Below are 20,535 nucleotides of genomic sequence, written 5' to 3'. Positions count from 1 at the left end.
AAATTGGATAAGGACATAATAAAAGTAATTTTAGAGCTTTCCAAAATAGACAAAGAGGGATCACTAACAATAGACCCTTTGTACAAACGACATGAACAGCAGTTACAAGTCGTAGATGGAGTTCTCATGTATACAGGAGGTCCTTTCCCTGTGTGGGTAGTTCCAGCTCACCTACGGAGGGAAATGATGTACATGGTCCATGACACTCCTACAGGAGGACATCAGGGAGTGGACAAAACTGTCCAACGTCTTGCATCTGTAGGGTGGTGGCCACTTCTTAGGATGGATGTGCAACAATATTGTGAAAATTGTCTGGCATGTGCCCAAGCTAATCCTACTCCATCCAAAAGAAATGCGCCACTAAGATCCCAGGTGTATGAAGGTCCGTGGATGGCTTTGCAGATTGACTTTGTAGGTCCTTTGCCAAGGACCCAAAGAGGTAACCAATATTTATTGGTGACCATCGATCCTTTCTCAAAGTGGATAGAGGCATTTCCTCTTAAAGAAAGTGTGGTAGTAACCCGATTACTTGCAAAAGTTGCAAGTGTCTTGGTACATCCTGATGATAGAGGAGAGGATCTAGGATCCTCGACATGGAGAATACTGATTGCTGCTCCAGTATCTATAATGAGATTCCTGTCTAGTCCCTCTATCACTGCAGATATTGTGGGTCTTCCACTTGTATCTCTGCCTAAAGGGGTTATGACTACACTCGGAGTTGTTTGTAGTCATGCAGCATATGCTGTCAGATAATCTAGGGGTTCCTCCTCTATCTCCTCAGAGGCAGCCAATTCTGGAGGAGTGGCTGTCCACTGGGGAAAAGGGGATGGATCAACGGAGGCCACTGGATGGTTCAAGGTTGCTGAGCCTTGGCCTTCCATCATCATCAGCTCATTCACACGGGCATGAAGTTCTTGGATAGCCCGTCGTTGAGCTTCAAGCGTCTGTTGCACTGTTCTAAACATTTTCACAACTGAGTCCTCAGTTTTGTGCAAAGGCGGTGATTTAGGTCTCTGCAGACGTGAACTGTTCTGTGCAGCATCTGAAAAGAAAGGAACACGATCCCGGGCTCCTGCATAGGATCCAAACGCATAACCCTGTCGAGGGGCCTGGCCACTCGAAGGTCCAGGGTTATTACATGGGTTAGGGTCATTTTGCCAAAGTTGATACTTAGGGAATTTAGGAACTCCTCGTCCCAATCCTGGCTGAGGTCGAGGTCCCTCAATCCTCACCGTAGGATTAGTTTGTGGTTCCTGAAGTACTGCAACCGGGGCTCCACGCTGACCTAATTTAGAGCCTCCCTGTGCATATGCTTTAGCCAATAAGGCTAATGTTCTTTTTAAAGAAATATCATCAGTGATATGCATATTAACCATTTCTCTTAACTGAGGAATAGAATTATTAACTAGCAAACTGATGTATGGCAGTTCATCTGTTTCTTCTTTGATATGACTCCGCCAAGCTGCACTTAACCGCAAATGAAACTGATGTGGAGTTTCATTAGGTTTCTGCTTTAAGTTAGACAGAATTGCTACTCCAGCTTGCCCTGGGTGCTGATTATGTTCCAATAGGGCTACTGTTTCTTCAAAAGTTTTCTCTCCTACCCTAAACTTAAGTGGCAAAGTACTCCACAATGCTCGATTCACTGTGAGTTGTAAGATTTTAACCCAATCTTCCCTTGGTAAGCCAAACACTTTTGCTGTCTCCTGCACATGTTGTGCATGCATAGCAACTGAAGAATCCTCCATCATTCCTACTTGCTTAGCTACTAGGTCTAAGGTTTTAATATCTGTAACAACTGCTACAGGACAATCAGAATTGGAACCTGCAATTCCTTCTTCTGGATCTGAATCTGAGCTTTCATTTGAGCTTAAATCCACAATTTCTATTCTATGCCTCCTTCTACCTGGATTCACATTTTCCTCATCTGAACCATCAAAACTTTCCACTGGAGATAATCCTGGGTATCTAGGATAATTTTCCATGAAATGTCTATGGCTTACATTCAAAGTGTCTCCACACTGACGCAGGACATCCCTTAGTCCACTGAAATCTGGTGTGGTAGGGCGTTCTACCGATACACTAGGTGATACCAGCATATACCACGGGGGTGTAGAGGACCCACGAAATTCCTGGGGTCTAGGCAATGTTGATTGCCCGAATGCCAATAAATGTCCACCCAAAGGGACTGGATCTTCTACTCTATATGGTGCTAATGTAAAATTGGGTGGAGGAGCAGGAATTCTACTCCCTGCTTGTTGTTGTAGCTCTCTTTGTAACTTAGAGATCACTACATCACATGCATTAGCTACAAGTGTTACCTGTGATACGGCCTCTTCTAATCCTTGAACAATGACCGATTTTAAAGGCACTGCTTCTTCACTTACAGAAGCTGTCTCTACAGAAGTAGAGATCTTTTCCTCTTTCCCTGCTTCTCTGTTTGTGTCACTAACTGCTTCACTGACTGTGACACTTGTCTCTGCCTCCTGAACTGTCATTTCAGAACTTCCGTCTCTTATCGGCAGACTGTCAGTTACTTCTGCACTGCCAATTTCCTCCTCTGACTCCACAGATTCAATCTGCAACTTTGCTTCTGAAGGTACTGTGTTTGCTTGAGCTAATTCACTTGTTTTACTTCTAGTCACTGGTCCAATAGGATTTTCTACCTCTGTCGGTTCCACCATACCAATAGGGATGGGAATCAATTCTTCAACCTCTTCTGCTATATTTTCTCCCTTTTCTAGTTCTTTAATCTTTTCCAACAACCGACCACGGTCTACTTTGTAGGTTACCAGCATCTGCTGAACTTCCCTGAGTAACTCCATCTTTTTATCCAATTTTTTTCCCAATGAACTACAAGCTACAAGCAAGCATTCAACAGCTATTCCCTTCACCACTTTTGCTCTTTTCTTTTTCTGCTCTGTTTCTTCCTCAAATACATTACTCACAAAACCCCACGGGTTTCTCTGCTCAGAAATCATTCCACTATTTCTCAGCTGCTCCAAACCTTCACCATGTTCCTGAATATATCTCCTAGCAAAGTTTTCCAAAGCTAAACTGCTAGAAACTCCAACACACTCCACTCCTGTTCTATCTTCACTTTTAACTCTCTTAATACGAAATAGAGAATTCATCTCTTTCTTCTTCTAGTATATTCACTAGAATCTAGTATAGTCTAGTATATTCACTAGAATCAATCCTCTGTTGATTTAATTCTGATCCAAAAAGGCGTCCCTTTTACAGAAAACAACAGGAATAATACCCCTTAACCGGTTTAAACACTATATCATAAAAGTCCCAAGTAAATAGAGGGAGTGGGGATACGTTCCCTCTCTTCTCTCAATGGCTTATAGCAGATCGAGAGGTCTTTCCCCTCTGTCGGGACCTGCCAAATATTGGGGGAATACTGAGGCAGACGGATCAGAGGTGCAGTCCGGAAGAGTTAATGGGACTAAGATAAGGTATCTTTGAACTATTCAAGTTCTGACTGATTGCGGCCTTTCTGGCGGCTATGAATACCTTGCTTTATTAACTCCCCGCCACCACTAGTGTGGGTCACTGAATTCCGTGCTACTGCAAATATTTTATTCGGTACCATTCATTAACTTCTTCAACATATAAAAACCCCTTTCTGTGCGCGCTTATCACTTTAAAACAATATTACTATATTCAGTTATCAATACAGTTAAAACCTTTAGGCAAAAGTGAAAGTAAAGACCTTAAGATGCTTAACCACAATACAAAACGGAAATACTGGGCGTATTGCCAGCAACAATAATCATAGGAAGTTGACTCTGGTTTAAGAGTTTCAGAGTTTACTGAAGTTAACTATTTACTTGCGTTTCAAAGGGTCCAGGAATACCTGGATATCTGAAATTCCTGTCACACACTCCTTAAATCTCCTCCTGCTGGCTCGCCAGCCTGTAGCCTGATTTGGGGAGGGTTAGTAGGGACAGTGGAATTTATCCACTTAATTTAGTTGTATTTAATAATTAATTTTCTAATTAATTAAGAATGTTAATAATAATTGATAAAGATTAATAATATGGATATGGCTCGCCAATATGTGTGATCAGAAGATAAAGTTCGTCTTGAATCAGGCTTCACAGAATTTATACAAGGAGATTGGGGTATGTGGCAGAAAAACTATACTGAGACAGAATCAGTCAAACAAGACCTTTTATTTAAAGTCAATGAAACAAGAAGTAAATGTAAAATGTTAAAAGCAGTATGAGATTACAAAGTTACAAAATATCACAGTTCTTTAAGAGATATGATATGATATTACACAGTTCTAATTCACTCTGAACGTAGGTGTTATTTTAAAAAGGAAATAATAAAAAGACTGAGTATAAATCTATAAAATTAGATGCTTTAAAAGGCAAAGCAGAACTTAGAACTTTATACTTACAGCTGTGAAAAGAAATACCATCAGTAGTTGACAGCCTTCAAAGGGAGACGGGGTGAGATGATGGGAAATAGCTGGATGTATCGTCTGCCCTAATGGAGGATTACCACCCTTTTTATAGGGAGAAATCCTTCCTCCTATGCCCAAATTTGTCTTTCCCCCATGGAAAGGAGAGGGTACCCGTTTTCATAGGCTGACCTTTGTGTACGTATTAAATGACAACTATCTATGTATCTTGTGGTGTACTTGTTAGATTTTGTGGGCAGAAATACTCTCCTTTTGCACCTAACTAGGTGAAAGGTTAGCAGATATTCAAAAAGTCCCTAGACAATTTGCGTAGGTTTGTCTCCTATTATTACTTTTCTGAGTAAGGGTCTTAAAGGTTGCTTTCAGCATCACAGAGGAAATAGGCCAGGATGTCTGGCCTAGAAGCTTCTAGGTATCTTGCATTACAGCTTATTGAAAATTCTATTAATCTATGCAGCCTACACACTTTTATCAAAAAGACATTTTATACAGACCAACAGATTAATCCTCAGGGCTACAGGGTCCCAGGTCTCCAGGGCTCTGAGAAAGAAGTGCCCTGAGAGCTGCCTGCACAGGTGGGGTGGTTAAACCAACTCAAAAACTGTCCAGGAAACATTTGGGATGCCCTACAAAGACCTTGTGAGCTCTCCAAGTTCAGGATTGTTCCCTGCAGATGTGGCATCATTAGATAGATGTCACTTACAGCATCCCACCTATCCTGACTGACAACTGGCAGCAGGTCCCTCCCCAATCTCGCTTTCCCTGAGAGTTCTGGTGAGATGCAGACCAAAACTGATCCCTTCCATTCTCCTCTGGGGAGAGGTTTGGGAAAATCTCCAACATATATTTTGGTTGGTTCATCCTTTTTTCCATTCCTATCTCTGAGATTTCCTTTCTCTCAGGCACAGAGAGTGACCTATGTCTCATTCTCTCTGTCTCCCATCAGGTGACGGGATGGTGAGTGATAACAAGGAGGAGAAACCCCAGCAGGAAGATGCTGAGCCAATAGAACCACATGGGACATTATCAGGAAGATCGAAAGGGAATGTTTCCTGGAGTTGTGCACTCTCAGAAAAAGCAAAAGCAAAAGCCTGTGAGACTCAGCAGAGGCCAGAGGAAAACTTCAGTAGCAACACAGACCTTATTACAAGTGAGAGAATCAACTTGGAAGACACACATTACACATGCCATGAGTGTGGGAAACACTTCAATTGGAGCTCACACCTTATCACACATCGTAGAATCCACACAGGAGAGAAACCTTATGGCTGCTCTGAGTGTGGGAAATGCTTCTCTCATAGTTCAACCCTCATTTCACATCAGAGAATCCACACAGGGGAGAAGCCCTACACATGCTCTGAGTGTGGAAAAAGCTTCAATCAGAGCTCACACCTTATCAGATATCAGAGAATCCACACAGGAGAGACGCCCTACACGTGCTCTGCGTGCGGGAAAAGCTTCACACAGAACTCTACCCTGATCACACCTCAGAGAATCCACTGTGGAGAGAGACCCTACACATGATCTGAGTGTAGGAAAAGCTTCAGTCAGAGCACAAACCTTATTAAACATCAGAAAATCCACATGGGAGAGAACTGTAATAAATGCCTTGATTAGGGCTGGCCAAAGGTTGAGGGGGAGTTTTTTTGTTGTTTTTATCGCATTTGCTCATTCCTGCATTGTGGTCTTTGCTCCATCTTCACTGTGGTCTCTCAGCTCCCACACATGAGTTACCTGCTTCTGCATTTTGCAGCTTACCTTTCTTTGGGGTCAGTCCTGTGATCTTTTCTATCAACTCCTTTCCTTTTGAGTCGTAGGAGTGTGTGTCCCTCCAGCCAGGAATGTTCATCAGCTCCAGGTGAGAGAGAGGTTTGATCCCAACAAGCTACACTGAGGCAAAAACTACCTGTGCCTTCCATCCACTAGGGCTGTACATGGCATTGGCTGCTCAAGTTAGTGATCTTGGTGTAAAAAGACAATTATAGTTGTAGTGCAGATGCAGCCCAGGTGCAGTGGTTGGCATTAGCTTTCCCCTTGTCCTGACCTAAACTCCATCACTTTTCCTAGTCTAAACAAACCCTGAGCATCACGGTTATACTGTTCCCCCATTTCAAACCAAGTGTTAGTCATCGAGTTCCCCCTTTGGAAACCAATTGTTTCATTCCCAGTTGCTCTGATGTTGCTTCAGGTTGTGCTGGAGAGCAGATATTTTTATTATCATTTTCCTCACTTAAAATATATTGAACTATAACAAAGAGCAGGAACAGGGCAGGGATAGGGGAAAATGTCATTTCACCCTTTGTAACAACAGAAGAAGTTAGTGTAAGTCAGAGGGATTCCCTTATTCCCGATCACCATTCCAATCCCCCATTTGTTCAATTGGTTAGGTCACTATTTTTTCTAAAGAGCTGAGAAGAGGATTCCCTAGTAAATGACCTGGAATGAAGCAAAATACCCATGGATTTCACTACCAAGGTCGTTGTGGCCCAGGCCCTGCAAGAGTCGCTCCTGAAGATATCTCCTTCCTAATCAGCTGCTTATTGCCTATTATTTGGGAAATACAATCCATATTGAGGTAGGGATGGGAAAAATGGAAATGACATTTGTCTTCAGCTCACCCCTGGAGGTGCTGCAAATGTGCAGAAAATGGAATGTGTGTTGAATGTGATATAGCTGCAGAAAGATGCCTGTTTTTAATAGAGACCTGACATTTGGTGTCTTACAGGGATTCTAAGCTGCACCTGAATTTAGTCCCTAATTTAAATCTGTGCCTCCAGATTAAAGAAATAAAAGGGCATAGTTGGGGGAGTTGTACCTCACTATCACTACTGATCAGTTGTGCAGTTGGTGAAGAATTCTACGCCAGAGAAGTATAAAATTACTCCAAGTAAGGTCACAGATTTGACAAGAACTCTGGTAGAAATTGCAGGTACTGGTGGTTGATTTTCACCCCCGAGATGGAAGCTATGGTGACCTGTGGCCCAGGTAAACTCTTTTTAGACCCCGCTCCTAGTTAAGTGGCCTTGGTCACACTCCTAAAGGACACCATGATTAAATTGGGAACAACTGTCCTTTACCATTTCAATCCAAAGTTTCATGAAGCGCAGAGAGAAACAGCTGATTCCTTCAGAGCCATTCCATGCCTATGGATCCCAATCTGGCTGCCATGTTGGACAAAAAGCACTTCCATGCTGGGAAAACAATGGTAGCCAATGAGGAATGTATCAGTTCGAAGTTCAGACTGCAGGATACTTGAATGCTGAGTCCAGAGTCTGTGGTTTAGTCCAGGACTGCACAACTCGTAAAGCGGCAAGGGCAATAGTACTCCAAAGAAAACAGCTGAGGGCCAAAAACCCCCTGGCTCCAGTGAAACCCCCCAGTGCCACCCAGCCCCACCAAACACCTCCCCCTCAACGACTGTCCGCCCTGTGGAAACAAACCCTCCTTCCCCAGCACCACCCCGCCAAAACAGCACTATTGTATGTTGGTAAAAAGTTATAGCAGGCCCCGCAGGTAGTATAATGAAGGTAAAGAAAATTCTCTTTTGCTAGAAGTAGAATAAGATCTTCCCCACTTTGTAGTCAATTATGCTATTGAATGAATGAGGTGTGAATGTGGAAGGCAACACCCCCAGACAGCTGCAACCCTCGGAGAGGGGATGGGAGCCAGACCAGATCAGTAGAACAGGTCAGCCACTGACTCACTACTCGCCTCCTCAGCCTCCCACCCCCCGCTCCCCGTCTCAACCCCCGTCCCCACCGCCCGCGCCCCGGCCCCCCCACCCATTCCGGCCCGCTCACCTCCTCAGTCCCCCAGCTCACCTCAGCTCTCCCCTCCCCGGCTCGCATACTCATCCCCTGCCACTGCCCGCCTGCTCTCCTCCTCAGCCTCCCACCCCCCTGGCCAGGGATGAGCTACCAAAATCTTAACAACCAGTTCCCTCCTCACCCCAGGGGGTTGTGTCCCCCCGGGACTCCTGCGCCTATCCAACCCCCTGCGTTCCTTTTATGCCCCCCCTCTGGACCCCACCCCATCCACTGCCCTTCCCTGTCCTCTGACTGCCCCCTGTCACCCCATCCAACCCCTCCTCATCCCTGATGGCCCCCCTGGGACCCTTGCCCCATTCAACCACCCCTTCTCCCTGTCCCCTGACCACCTCTGGAACCCCTGCCCCTGATGGTTCGCGCGGGACGCCTGGGAGGACTGAGAAGCAAATGGCACCTTCACACTAAGGCCCAGGGTGGCAGAGAGGAGGTAGGAGAGCTGGGGTGGGGAGCGGTTCCCCTGTGCACCCCCCGGGTTACCTGCTGTGGTGCGGGCGGCCGCCCTGACCCAGCTCACTTTGTCTCTGTCTCCACCTTACTGGGCCTGAGCGCGAAGCTGCCACACCGCTTCTCTTCCCTCCGAGGCTTCCTGCGCGAACAGCTGATTCACAGAAGCGGGGTGGGACATTCAGGGGAGTAGGTGGAGTGGAGGTGAGCTGGGGTCAGCCGCTGGCTCACCTGTCCCCCTGCCACTGCCCACCTCCTCAGCCCCCTCCCACCCGCTATTGTGTCATACAGGAAGCCTGTAATATGCAGGGGGTCAGATTAGATGCTCTAATGGTCTCTTCTAGCCATAAAGTCGACTAATTTCTAAAAAACTGAGTGTAGCATTGGGAGCAGCAGCGTCTGACGTTTTCCTGTCTAGCCGGCTTGCTTCCTAGAACGAATGCTCCTTGAGTGGGGTGATGCACAGGGAGTAGCTCAAACCTCCAAAGTGCCTGGCCAGGGGCAGGACATTAGCCCAGCAAGGGAGGGGTGTGGCAGTGACATCACAAAGGCCTTTTGCAGGACCTCAGACTATTGGCCAAAGGTGGTGGGGAGGTGGTGACCTCACAGAGAGATGCTGACATCAGCCAGGCAGGACAGGGGCGAGGGGCCAGGGAAACCTCAGAGACCCTGTGGCTTTGCTTCAGCAAGTCTCCTTCTCCAGGTCTCTCTTTGAGGACTGGGGGAGTATTGGGGTTCCCGTACCTGAGCGCCAGGAGGAACCTCTTTCGAGTTTTCTCCTTCCCTTTTAGTGATTTTACTTGAAAACAGCCGACCCTGTTTAGAAGGTAAGAGTCTCCTCGAGGTTTGAAACTGTTCAGTCTGATCCATCTGGTGACAGTTGAATTCATGGAAAACATGATCTTAAGGAGGCAGAATTTTATTCCAAACCTGGCATCTTGTCCCTTAGAATCACTGAGGACATTAGGGTTTGTCCTTTTTGTTTCACCTTTTCCTCCATCCATCCCTCCTTTCTCTTCCTCTCTTGCTTCTTTTCTCCTTTCTCCCGTTCCCCTCCTAACACCAGGAGGGGTGTGTGTGTGTGTGTGTGTGTGTGTGTGTGTGTTGCGGGGGAGTGCTCGGCAGCTCTCACTGAGGGAGGTCCACCCAAAACTGTGGAGCTGCAGTAGTGCTGGGGCAGTGATCCCCGCCAGTGACCTGGGCCATCCTTTGAGCTCTCTGGTGAGACCTCTCAGCCTCCCATCCTCAGTCTCTACTCTGATTGTCTGAGCAGGGGGTTAATGACAGGGAGGAGACTCAAGGCCTTTTTGTTCTCTTTTAAGACCAAGTAAATAAGTCATAACCACTTATATGTTTGATGGATTTTGCTGCTTCTCTGCATTAATTGTCTCTGAGCAGTTCATGATTCTCTCTAACTTTGCAGTTCTCCTAAAATACTGGCTGAATAATTACTGTGCATACTTGTTGGTCTGGAGCTCATCTGAGAGCACTTTCTTGAGGTCATTCAATGTATGTAATTCAAAATCCGATGTTTAATTTGACAATCAGGGCTCTGGGTCCTATTCCCAATTCTGCCATTGACTGGCTGTGTGACCTAAGACAAGTCAGTTCTCCTTTCTCAGCCTGAGCGTCTCCCTCTTTCAAGTAGGGGTAATAATGATCAGCTCCTACCTACATCAACACACTCACTCTTCCCCAACACACACACACACACACTGTCTCTCCCCACACACAAACAGTCTCCACACTGCAGCTGAAAAGCAGCTGGCAATGTAGTAGGATGACCCTGGAACAATGGGATAGAGAAACCTGCATCACTGAAACTGCAGCCACAAAGACACCACACACCAGCTTCCCCTAGCTGGCAAGTATCACACCTCCACAGAAAGATCCCTATGGTATCGTAGGCCAGCTTCCTAAGGCCTCAGCCTCAACCACTTAACATAGGGGCCTTTCTACACTCTGGTTCTGTTCTCACTGAAGGATCATTTCCAATTGTTCGCTCAGACCAGCTTACCCAGCACCCTCACTGCTGTGCAGCTCTGTATGTGTGGCCATGGCTGAACAGCAAGAATTCCTGCCCATTTCCCTTCTGGCTGGAGCATGGTTTGTGGTTAATGATGTTGCTGTACATTGTTTGCTTCCTGCCTTGGTAATTCAGACAGTCCCTTTTCCCAACATATCTCCAGCACATCAGTCCCTGGCTGGGTCTCCTGGGCAGTGGAAAACATCCCTTGTTTGGTGCTGCCAAGGGGATCGTGCATAGCTGAGATGTCTCTCGTTTTGGATCAAAGGGGAATGTTGGATGGAATTTATCACACAACCCTCCCTGCTCCCCAGAGCCCCATGGGGAGAATGTAGAGAAGGGGGAGTCATTCCTCCCCTGCACTCCCAGAAGAGTTGCTAGGACTCCTTCCTGCCAGCTACTCACCCCTGGATTCATGCTTAGCTCCTAAGATCTTTCTGCTCCAAAGGCTCCATAGTCCTGGGGTGGGGAGGGTGTCACTGCACAGTCTGAAACACAAGGGAGGTTTCTGGAATTGAAGGAAGGAGCAGAAAACGGAGAGGAAAGAAACAGAGAGAAAACGCCTCGTCTCTCGCCCCTCCCCCTGCCTCCCCCATCAAGAAATGTTACCAAGGACCAGCGTCAGGGGAAATGGTGTCCTGGGCAAAACTTATACTTTGGCAAAGTTCTTGGTTCAGGCTTGTAGCAGTGATGGAATAAACTGCAGGTTCAAATCAAGTCTCTGGAGTACATCCACAACTGGGATGGGCCATTCAGTCCTTTGTACAGAGCTTCAGTTTGTAGCAAAGTCCCTCCAGAGATAGGAAGCAGGACTGAAGACAAGATGGAGATGAGGCGTCAGTCTTTTATAGTCTCTTGCCATGTGGTCTTTGCTTTCTTTGTCCCAAGGACACTCTATCCAGCACGTGACATCGAAAAACCTTAGATTTCTGTCCATAGGCAGGTCCCTGCACACCTTGCTGAGCCACAAGGCATATCTGCCTTCTCTCAATGGGTCAATTGTGTAGCTGATGGTCCTTAATGGGCCATCAAGCAGGCTAGGCAGAGCTGACACCAATTTGTCTGGCTGGGGTGTTCCCCAGAAGCATAGCACAAGTTGGAAATACAGGCAGCATAGAGCCAATATTCATAATGTCAACTACAAAAATGATACATATCTAGAGATAGCATAATTATAATCAGCCAATCATAACCTCTCCATAGACCCTTTATGTGACCACCTTTATACAATATTGGCTGCAAATATAGAACAGTGGTCGCAACGGTGATCTATACAGTTACAGATTATGTCAAGAACGTCACAGGAGGTGACATGGTATCAGTGAGACTGATACTGGAATACTGCCTCCAATTTTGGTGTCCTCATTTGAAAAAGATGGTGTGAAATTGGAGCTGAGACAGCAAACAGCCACCAAATGTTCTGAGGGCTGGAGAAAAATGCCTTCTAGTGAGGTATTGAAAGAGCTCAACCTGTTTAGCTTCTCAAAAGAAGATTGAAAGGTGACTTCATTGAAATGTTGAAGTGCCTTACTGGAGAGGAAAGATTGGCTATTAAAGGGCTCTTTAATGTAGCAGAGAAAGGCATAAAAAAAGCCAATGGCTGGAAGGTGAAAAGAGACAAATTCATATTACAATTAAGGCACAAATATTCAACAGCGAGGATGATTCACCACAGGAACAAGCTACCAAGGAAAGTGGTGCATTCTCCATCTCGTGACGTCATTTCATGATGACTGGATGCCTTTCTGGAATGTGTTTACCCCAAAAGTAGCTAGTGTGTCATACAGGAGGCCTGTGATATGCAGGGGTCAGATTAGATGCTCTAATGGTCTCTTGTGGCAATAAAGTCGACTAGTTTCTTTAGAACTGAGTGTAGCATAGGGAGCAGGGTCTGATGTTTTCCTGTCTAGCCGGCTTGCTTCCTAGAACGAACGCTCCTTGAGTGGGGTGATCCACAGGGAGTAGCTCAAACCTCCAAAGTGCCTGGCCAGGGGCAGGACATTAGCCCAGCAAGGGAGGGGTGTGGCAGTGACATCACAAAGGCCTTTTGCAGGACCTCAGACTATTGGCCAAAGGTGGTGGGGAGGTGGTGACCTCACAGAGAGATGCTGACATCAGCCAGGCAGGACAGGGGCGAGGGGCCAGGGAAACCTCAGAGACCCCTGTGGCTTTGCTTCAGCAAGTCTCCTTCTCCAGGTCTCTCTTTGAGGACTGGGGGAATATTGGGGTTCACGTACCTGAGCGCCAGGAGGAACCTCTTTCGAGTTTTCTCCTTCCCTTTTTGTGATTTTACTTGAAAACAGCCGACCCTGTTTAGAAGGTAAGAGCCTCCTCGAGGTTTGAAACTGTTCAGTCTGATCCATCTGGTGACAGTTGAATTCATGGAAAACATGATCTTAAGGAGGCAGAATTTTATTCCAAACCTGGGATCTTGTCCTTAGAATCACTGAGGACATTAGGGTTTGTCCATACATAAGAACATAAGAAAGGCCGTGCAGGTCAGACCAAAGGTCCATCTAGCCCAGTATCTGTCTACCGACAGTGGCCAATGCCAGGTGCCCCTGAGGAGTGAACCTAACAGGCAATGATCAAGTGATCTCTCTCCTGCCATCCATCTCCATCCTCTGACGACAGAGGCTAGGGACACCATTCTTACCCATCCTTGACTGGAGATTTGTAATGGGAATCACTAGGAGAGGAATGATCCTGGGAAGTCAATGCCCAGCCTCCCAACCCTGCTCCTTTGGCCTTGTTTAATGAACAGATGAAAGATAAGAGCATTGTACTCAATACGTTCAGTGTCCATACAATCTCGGTGCACACTGGATTTGAAAGTTGTCCTTCTTCATCCACGAGTGTCCATTTGAAATCAGAGGATTTATAATGCCCCATGGGCTACTTCCTGTGATACACAGGGTCACAAACATCGTGGTGAATAGGACAGATGACTAAGTAATCACAGTGGGTTTCACCCCATGGGATCACCTGTAAGGATTTTCCTTCCTTTAAAGAGGCAGGACCCAAACCCCATTCAGAAGACATGGGGAATCTTACAGTAAATTCTTCCCACATAGTCCCCTTTGTAAAGCCCATCTATCGGAGCTTCCCTTAGCACAAGAAAAAGGACACGCAGTGGTAACCACACAAACAAGACTTTATTTCCTATGGGGAAAAGGGCTAGGATAGGACAGAGAAGGGGCAGATTAACAAAACTTTAACTCTGGAAATGCTCCACTCTCCCAAACAGTTACACCCCTGAGGTAATGTTGATGTTCTCTCTCTTCTCTTGCAAGGACAGTGGTGGATGGCTGCTGCTCTCTTGACATTGGACATCAGGGACGGACTTCGATGAGGACATAGGAACGGGTGAGTAGACCTAACTAAAACCCTCCCTATCCCTCTTTGCGTCGTCTCTGCCTGGATGTTAGACCCTATCTCTGGATTCAATCCGTGCGTGGGAGTGTGCTTCCCCACCCAAAATAATAGAGCACATGGGAAAAGGTCACCACATTCTTTTCCCAAGTCCAAGATGGCCACCTTATAGATAACGCATAAAGGTACATGCCTTTCTTCCCTTCTTTTACTAAAATTTGGCAGGGCAACTAGCATTTTACAACCTGGAGACTGGATTTGACCGATCAGGGGATGTTCTGGGACAGGGTGACCCATCCAGAAGGGGGTTGTGTATCCCCTCTGAGAACTCCTCCCCCTGTCCTCTACCAATTGAAGTGGGTGTCAGCCCTGTAGGACCACCCGAGAGGATTTGACCAAACACGGAAGTAATGTGGCGGAGTGACCTGCCGCAACAGGATCACATGGGACATCTAAAAAGCCCTCACACCACCCTCTACCAATTGGCGACGGTTTCAACCCACCTTGGGCCATCACAGAAGGGAAACATGTACCAATCAGAACAGATATAGCCCGAAGGTCGAGGCCATGATTTCTGCAAAACACATCCTTGGAACGAGACGGCCTCTTCCCGCAGTGTTGGGTTGCGACTTCCAGGACGATGCTGCCAGTCACGCAAACATGGAGCTCCGGAGATCGGCGGCTTCTGGCCTAGGCCTTCGGGCACTACCTATTCTGATCGGTACGTTTCCCTTCTGGGAGGGCCTAAGGATGAGTGTGAAACCCTGATCGATTAGCAGAGGACGGTGGGGGGATTTCATGGAGGGGTGATGGGCCCCTCTTATGGGCAGGTCACCCCACCATGGCACTTTCACCTATCTGGTGAAATCCCTCTCTGGTTGGTCCTAAGGGGATGAGGCCCACCCCAACTGGGGTGAGTTCTTGGAGGGGTTACATGACCCACTTCCGGATGGGTCACTCTGCCCCAGAACTTTCCCCCGTTGCTCAGATCCATTCCTGAGGTAGATCGATGGCGATAAAATACCCCCAGATTGGGGGAGGAGTGGGAGGAGCTCTTAGAGGGGTCACATGCCACTCCTTGCTTCTGCTCACGTTTGCATCTTGACCCCGAAAGTCTTATGTCATGGGGTCATTCTCCTGGTGACAGACGAGTGATGCCTTAGGGGTGAAGGGGCGAGGTCCCTTGGCTGGAACCAAATAACTGCCCTTAGCCTCAGTGTGGTTTGACCTAATGGCCACAGTCAAAATGGCTGCCCTCCCCCTCAGGGCTGTGTGGCCCAACGACCAGAGTCCGTGCGGCCGCCCTCCCCCTCAGGGCTGTGTGGCCCAGAGACCAGAGTCCGTGTGGCCGCCCGCTCCGTCGGGGCTGTGGGGCCCAATGACCAGAGTCCGTGTGGCCGCCCGCTCCGTCGGGGCTGCGTGGCCCAACGACCAGAGTCCGTGTGGCCGCCCTCTCCGTCGGGGCTGTGGGGCCCAATGACCAGAGTCCGTGTGGCCGCCCTCTCCGTCGGGGCTGTGTGGCCCAACGACCAGAGTCCGTGTGGCCGCCCTCTCCGTCGGGGCTGCGTGGCCCAACGACCAGAGTCCGTCGGCCGCCCTCTCCGTCGGGCTGTGTGACCCAGAGACCAGAGTCCGTGTGGCCGCCCTCTCCGTCGGGGCCGTGTGACCCAACGACCAGAGTCCGTGTGGCCGCCCGCTCCGTCGGGGCTGTGTGGCCCAACGACCAGAGTCCGTCGCGGCCGCCCTCTCCGTCGGGCTGTGTGGCCCAACGACCAGAGTCCGTGCGGCCGCCCTCTCCGTCGGGGCGTGGCCCAACGACCAGAGTCCGTCGGCCGCCCTCTCCGTCGGGCTGTGGCCCAGCGACCAGAGTCCGTGTGGCGCCCTCTCCGTCGGGGCTGTGGCCCAACGACCAGAGTCCGTGCGGCCGCCCTCACTCTAGGGGCTGTGTGGCCCAGCGACCAGAGTCCGTGCGGCCGCCCTCTCCGTCGGGGCGGTGTGGCCCAACGACCAGAGTCCGTGCGGCCGCCCTCTCCGTCGGGGCTGTGTGGCCCAACGACCAGAGTCCGTGCGGCCGCCCGCTCCGTCGGGGCTGTGGGGCCCAACGACCAGAGTCCGTGCGGCCGCCCGCTCCGTCGGGGCTGTGGGGCCAGAGACCAGAGTCCGTGCGGCCGCCCTCTCCGTCGGGGCTGTGTGGCCCAACGACCAGAGTCCGTGCGGCCGCCCTCCCTCTCCGGCAGGGCTGTGTGGCCCAGAGACCAGTGTCCGTGCCGCTATCCTGTCTCTCATGCCTGTGTGGCCCGATGGCTCCAGACAATATGGCTGCTCTCTCCCTCAGTGCTGTGTGGCCCAACGGGCAGAGTCAATATCGCTGCCCTTCAGCACAGGGCTGTCTGGCTGAGAGTTCAGAGACAAGATGGCCGCCCCTCCTCTTGGGGCTGTGCAGTCTAGTGGCACAGATGGGAGTTGGGATGACACGCAAGTATGGATGGTGGCCGGGGTAGGGGGACCCAGGCCCTTGTTACTCCCCCCCGGGTCCTACCCCAGGGCCTTGTCCATGGCCAATGTGTTCGGCACTGAGTCAGTGGGGATCCAGCCAGAACATCTGACGTCAGTCACCATGGCGATGGCTAGTTCTCCCAGGTTACTTCCTACGAGATGTCTCTAGGCCATGGGCTGGGGGTCTCTGGGCTCCCGGCGTGGGAATCTCCCAGAGACTCCGAGCTCCCTTGCACGTCTGCAGGCACCCGGGGATGGGGTTGGGTCTCGGCACCTCGGGGCTCTGCAGTCAGGGGCGTCAGCTGCTTCTGGACTGGAGCCTACAATGTGCATCCTCCATTTTCGGCATCTGCCTAGACCGAGCTGAGCTGCTCCCTTTCACACTGGTGCTCCAGTTGTAGCATGTCCGGCAGGGCTGGGGAGGGGCTTGGCTTCCGCCGCCTAGACTGTGAGGTTATGTGTGACTGGTGCACCCCGGCACATCCTGCTCTGCCTCTTCTCTCTCCTCCTTCCCATGCAGCAGCTGCTTTGCCGTCTCCCAAGAGATGTGATCAGTGGTGGGCTCGGTTGGCTCCTGTTAGCCTCTAGATGTCTGTAAGAGGGAGAAAGGGCAGGAACACAAATCAGAAGAACAAAACCTTCCAGCAGGGTAGTTTTCCACAGCACAAAACCACCACACTTTGCTAATGCTCCTTTGTAACTTCCTGAGAGCTGGCATTGCGTAAGAGAGCACCCAACCCCCACAACCTCCGCTACCCTGTGGGCTGGCAATGGATAGAGGAGTCTGGGAGACTTTCTCCTCTCTCCGCCTGGCTCTGATGACTGAGGGAATCACATGCGAGAAGCTCTGTGAATGTAGGGCTCTGTGCAGTGGGGAGAGATGTCAGACATGGAGCCCAAAGGTGGGGTTGTCCTGACTCTGCAGTAACTTCATTACAGTGAGAGAGATTTCAGAGTTCAGCTACAGGGTTCTGCCCTGTAACCGTGTGTGGGGCTGGGGCAGAAGTGGGGCAGTGATGCACTCATGAAAGGAGTAGGGCTAAGGGGGGCCCCGTGGTACAGCCGCTAAAGCCCCTGTGTGCTGCGTTCCAGCCGGGCCGGCTCTGCCTGGGTGGGGTGGGGGGTGGCGGCTCCGCGCGCTGCCGTTCCTCTCCCCCCCCCGGCCATTTGGGGATTTAGTTGGGGATCGGTCCTGCGTTGAGGAGGGGGTTGGACTAGATGACCTCCTGAGGTCCCTTCCAACCCTGCTAGTGATACTCTATGAGCTGCTCTTGCCTGTAGGCTCCGCCCCCTACAGCTCCTGTTGGCTGCGAATCATTAATCCCACCCTGGCCCTGCCCCTAGCTGCTCCTCACTCCAGCTCCAACCCTCGGCTCGACCTCCACTAGGCCCCACCACCCCGGCTCCAGCCACTGGGCCCAACCGTCCATGCTCTGATGTCCGACACCAGCGATATGTAGGAGTCGTTCACCTCCGGGCTTTCCATGCGTATGGCCCTGACTTTGTCAGCTCTGGTTTTCATCTGCCATTGTGCTGCCCCGTCACATGGCTTTATTAGATCCCTTTCAACTTCTTCAAAGTCTTCTCTACGCCTCACTGACCTACACAATTGTCTGTCATCTGCCAATATCCACCTCGTTGTTCAGTCCCTGTTCCAAAGACGCTGTTGTACGTACCATAGCAGGACAAAGAGGTCTTCTGTGTCGGTCCCGGTTCCCTAGTCGAATGCGGAACCCGACACGAGATTTCCAAGCTTCTGCAGCCATTTGTAATGTCTATTGAGGATGTGCCCTGTGGTCCTGTCACATGTCAAAGGCACTTCCTGAAAAGCTGAAACAAAGAGGAAGCAGGTTGGAAGCCCCATGGTGCTGATGTGACTGGTGCCTAGGAAACCTCCCCTTCAGATGGCCATTGCCACATGCTATTAGCTACCCAAGAGTCTGCAGGCAAGAAACAGCAACTCAGCTACTCCCAAAATAGCCCTGGACAGAGAGGAGACCCCATTCCGTGCGTAACTTCCCCCTCCCCCAGCATACGCGTCCACACGCTAAGACACAGGCAGGTGGGAGCAACTCTGCTTGGGATGGAACAGAAAAGCAGAGGTGTTAAATCATCCAACATTTACGCACAGATCCGCATAGGAATTTAGACTCCTAACAACATCTACTGAAATCCTGTGTGGCCCTGGGCCTTCGTTCCTTAAGAGGTCACAGGGAAAGATGTTCCCAATGTACACTCAGGGAATTTCCTATGAGCTGATAACCAAGATATGAGTGGTTCCCTGGCCTGAAATCTCTCCATTACAGGGAGGGCAAGTGATGAATCTTTCCCTACAGAGGGTAATTGTCATCATCACCACCACCACCCTTAATAATAACAACAGCCCTTTTCAATTCTGTCAGGCCTTCCTTCAGAGATGTTCTGACCTCTATGAAGACAGTCTCCCCACACAGTTCTAAGGCTACGTCTATTCTAGGAGCTAGGGATGGAATTTCCCTGCTCCGTACACATATTGTGGCACCTCGATCAAAGCTCACGTGATCATCCTTCTTCCTTAAACACTGTCCTTAGACAGAGAGGGACACATTCAAACTGTTTTCAGGCCCTGTGCTGCACCCCTGTACTTCCCACAGAGGCACAAACACACAGAGGTATTTCCTTACCTTCATACAGGCGGGAGATGCCATCTTCAGTCACTGTTTCAGACAACAAGTCACAGTAATGGTGGATAGTATTTCCTAGACAGACAATGAATCTCATGACTTTTCAAATCCTTTGCTTAAAACTGCGAAAGATGCAGCCATTCTCCCAAGACAGCCCTTGGGAAATTAAATACATTCCTTACATCTGTTCACAAAGCACATTAGATAAAGCATCAGAAGCCTAGAAGTCACTGAGAGACTGATTTCCAAAGGAGATTGAATTCACATCATGCTGGTTTCCCCAAGGCGCAGCCAAAGAGGAGTTGTGGGCAGGGAAGTTGGTGTGATCTATACAGCTAATTTGATCCTATAATCTTGTAATTCATGTTAATCTCTCTCTCTCTCTCTCTCTCTCTGTCACAAACACACAAACAAACACACACACACAGTTTTAAGATTCTGGTGCTGTGAGAGGAACAGAGCAGCAGTCTAGAAAAGGGCTTTGAAGGAAGCAGGTCAAAAAAGCTCAAGTGAAGTCGCTCTGCTTACCAATGAACAGGGCTGCAGAATGTCTGATTGTTGTCTGTGAGCTTTCCAGGTATTCTAAGGCGTGGAACAGGAATTTGGGGATGTGGCTCTTGTTGTTCTGCATCTAGGAAGAAAGAAGGAAGAAACGCACAATATACAAATGACATGTTCTTCCCACAGGGACTAGTCCAGGGAAGCCAAAGCATAGAGCCAGGGCATGGCAACAGCCAGTATGAGCCCATACGCCATAGCAGCACCTCTCTGGAGTTACTGTTGTGTTCTCCAGAACCTCAGCTTCTGTTTTCAGAAAGTTTGCAGGTCTAACAGTTCAGGAGAAAAATTTCAAAAATGTGAAGGGATTGTAACTCCTGCAGAAATGAACCAGCAGAGAGCCTGGAATAGAGTCCTGCCACCCGATGGAAGCGGATGGGTACTCAGGGTGTGGGGTTAAAGGTCTCCCTCAAGTCCCCATTCACCACTCTGAAGGCACAAGGAATTCACCTACCAAGCACTTCCAGGCACACTTCGGAGCTGTGTGGAGCCATCCCAGGCCATGCTGCGGAACAGCGTCTTCAAATGAGCCCACCTGAGAAACACTGCGCAGCGGAAGAGCGTCAGTTTGCATCTCTGCAAGAGAAGGTGAGACCAAGAGGGTTCTCACTGAGAGAGGACAGTCTGGGGACATGGAGCCTTCCCGTCACTTGTTCTCCTGCTTTTCCTGCTAGTGGAGAGATTCCTGTCATTTGTTGTACACAGGAGTGTGCT

At 49.3% G+C, this 20,535-nt stretch overlaps 1 long non-coding RNA gene across 1 annotated transcript; it reads right to left on the bottom strand.

Moving 5' to 3' along the window:
- Positions 1-16,591: 16,591 nt before the first annotated feature.
- LOC120385151 lies at positions 16,592-19,325 on the bottom strand. Its single transcript, XR_005589299.1, has 3 exons — positions 19,264-19,325; positions 18,277-18,430; positions 16,592-17,192 (listed from the first exon to the last, which is right to left on the bottom strand). It is a non-coding gene; the product is annotated as an uncharacterized LOC120385151 (long non-coding RNA).
- Positions 19,326-20,535: the final 1,210 nt, after the last annotated feature.

Source organism: Mauremys reevesii, linkage group 17 (assembly GCF_016161935.1).
Source record: "Mauremys reevesii isolate NIE-2019 linkage group 17, ASM1616193v1, whole genome shotgun sequence".
Lineage (NCBI taxonomy): Eukaryota > Metazoa > Chordata > Testudines > Geoemydidae > Mauremys > Mauremys reevesii.
The sequence above is the reverse complement of the archived record's forward strand: the minus strand, read 5'-3'. Positions and strand labels throughout refer to the sequence as shown.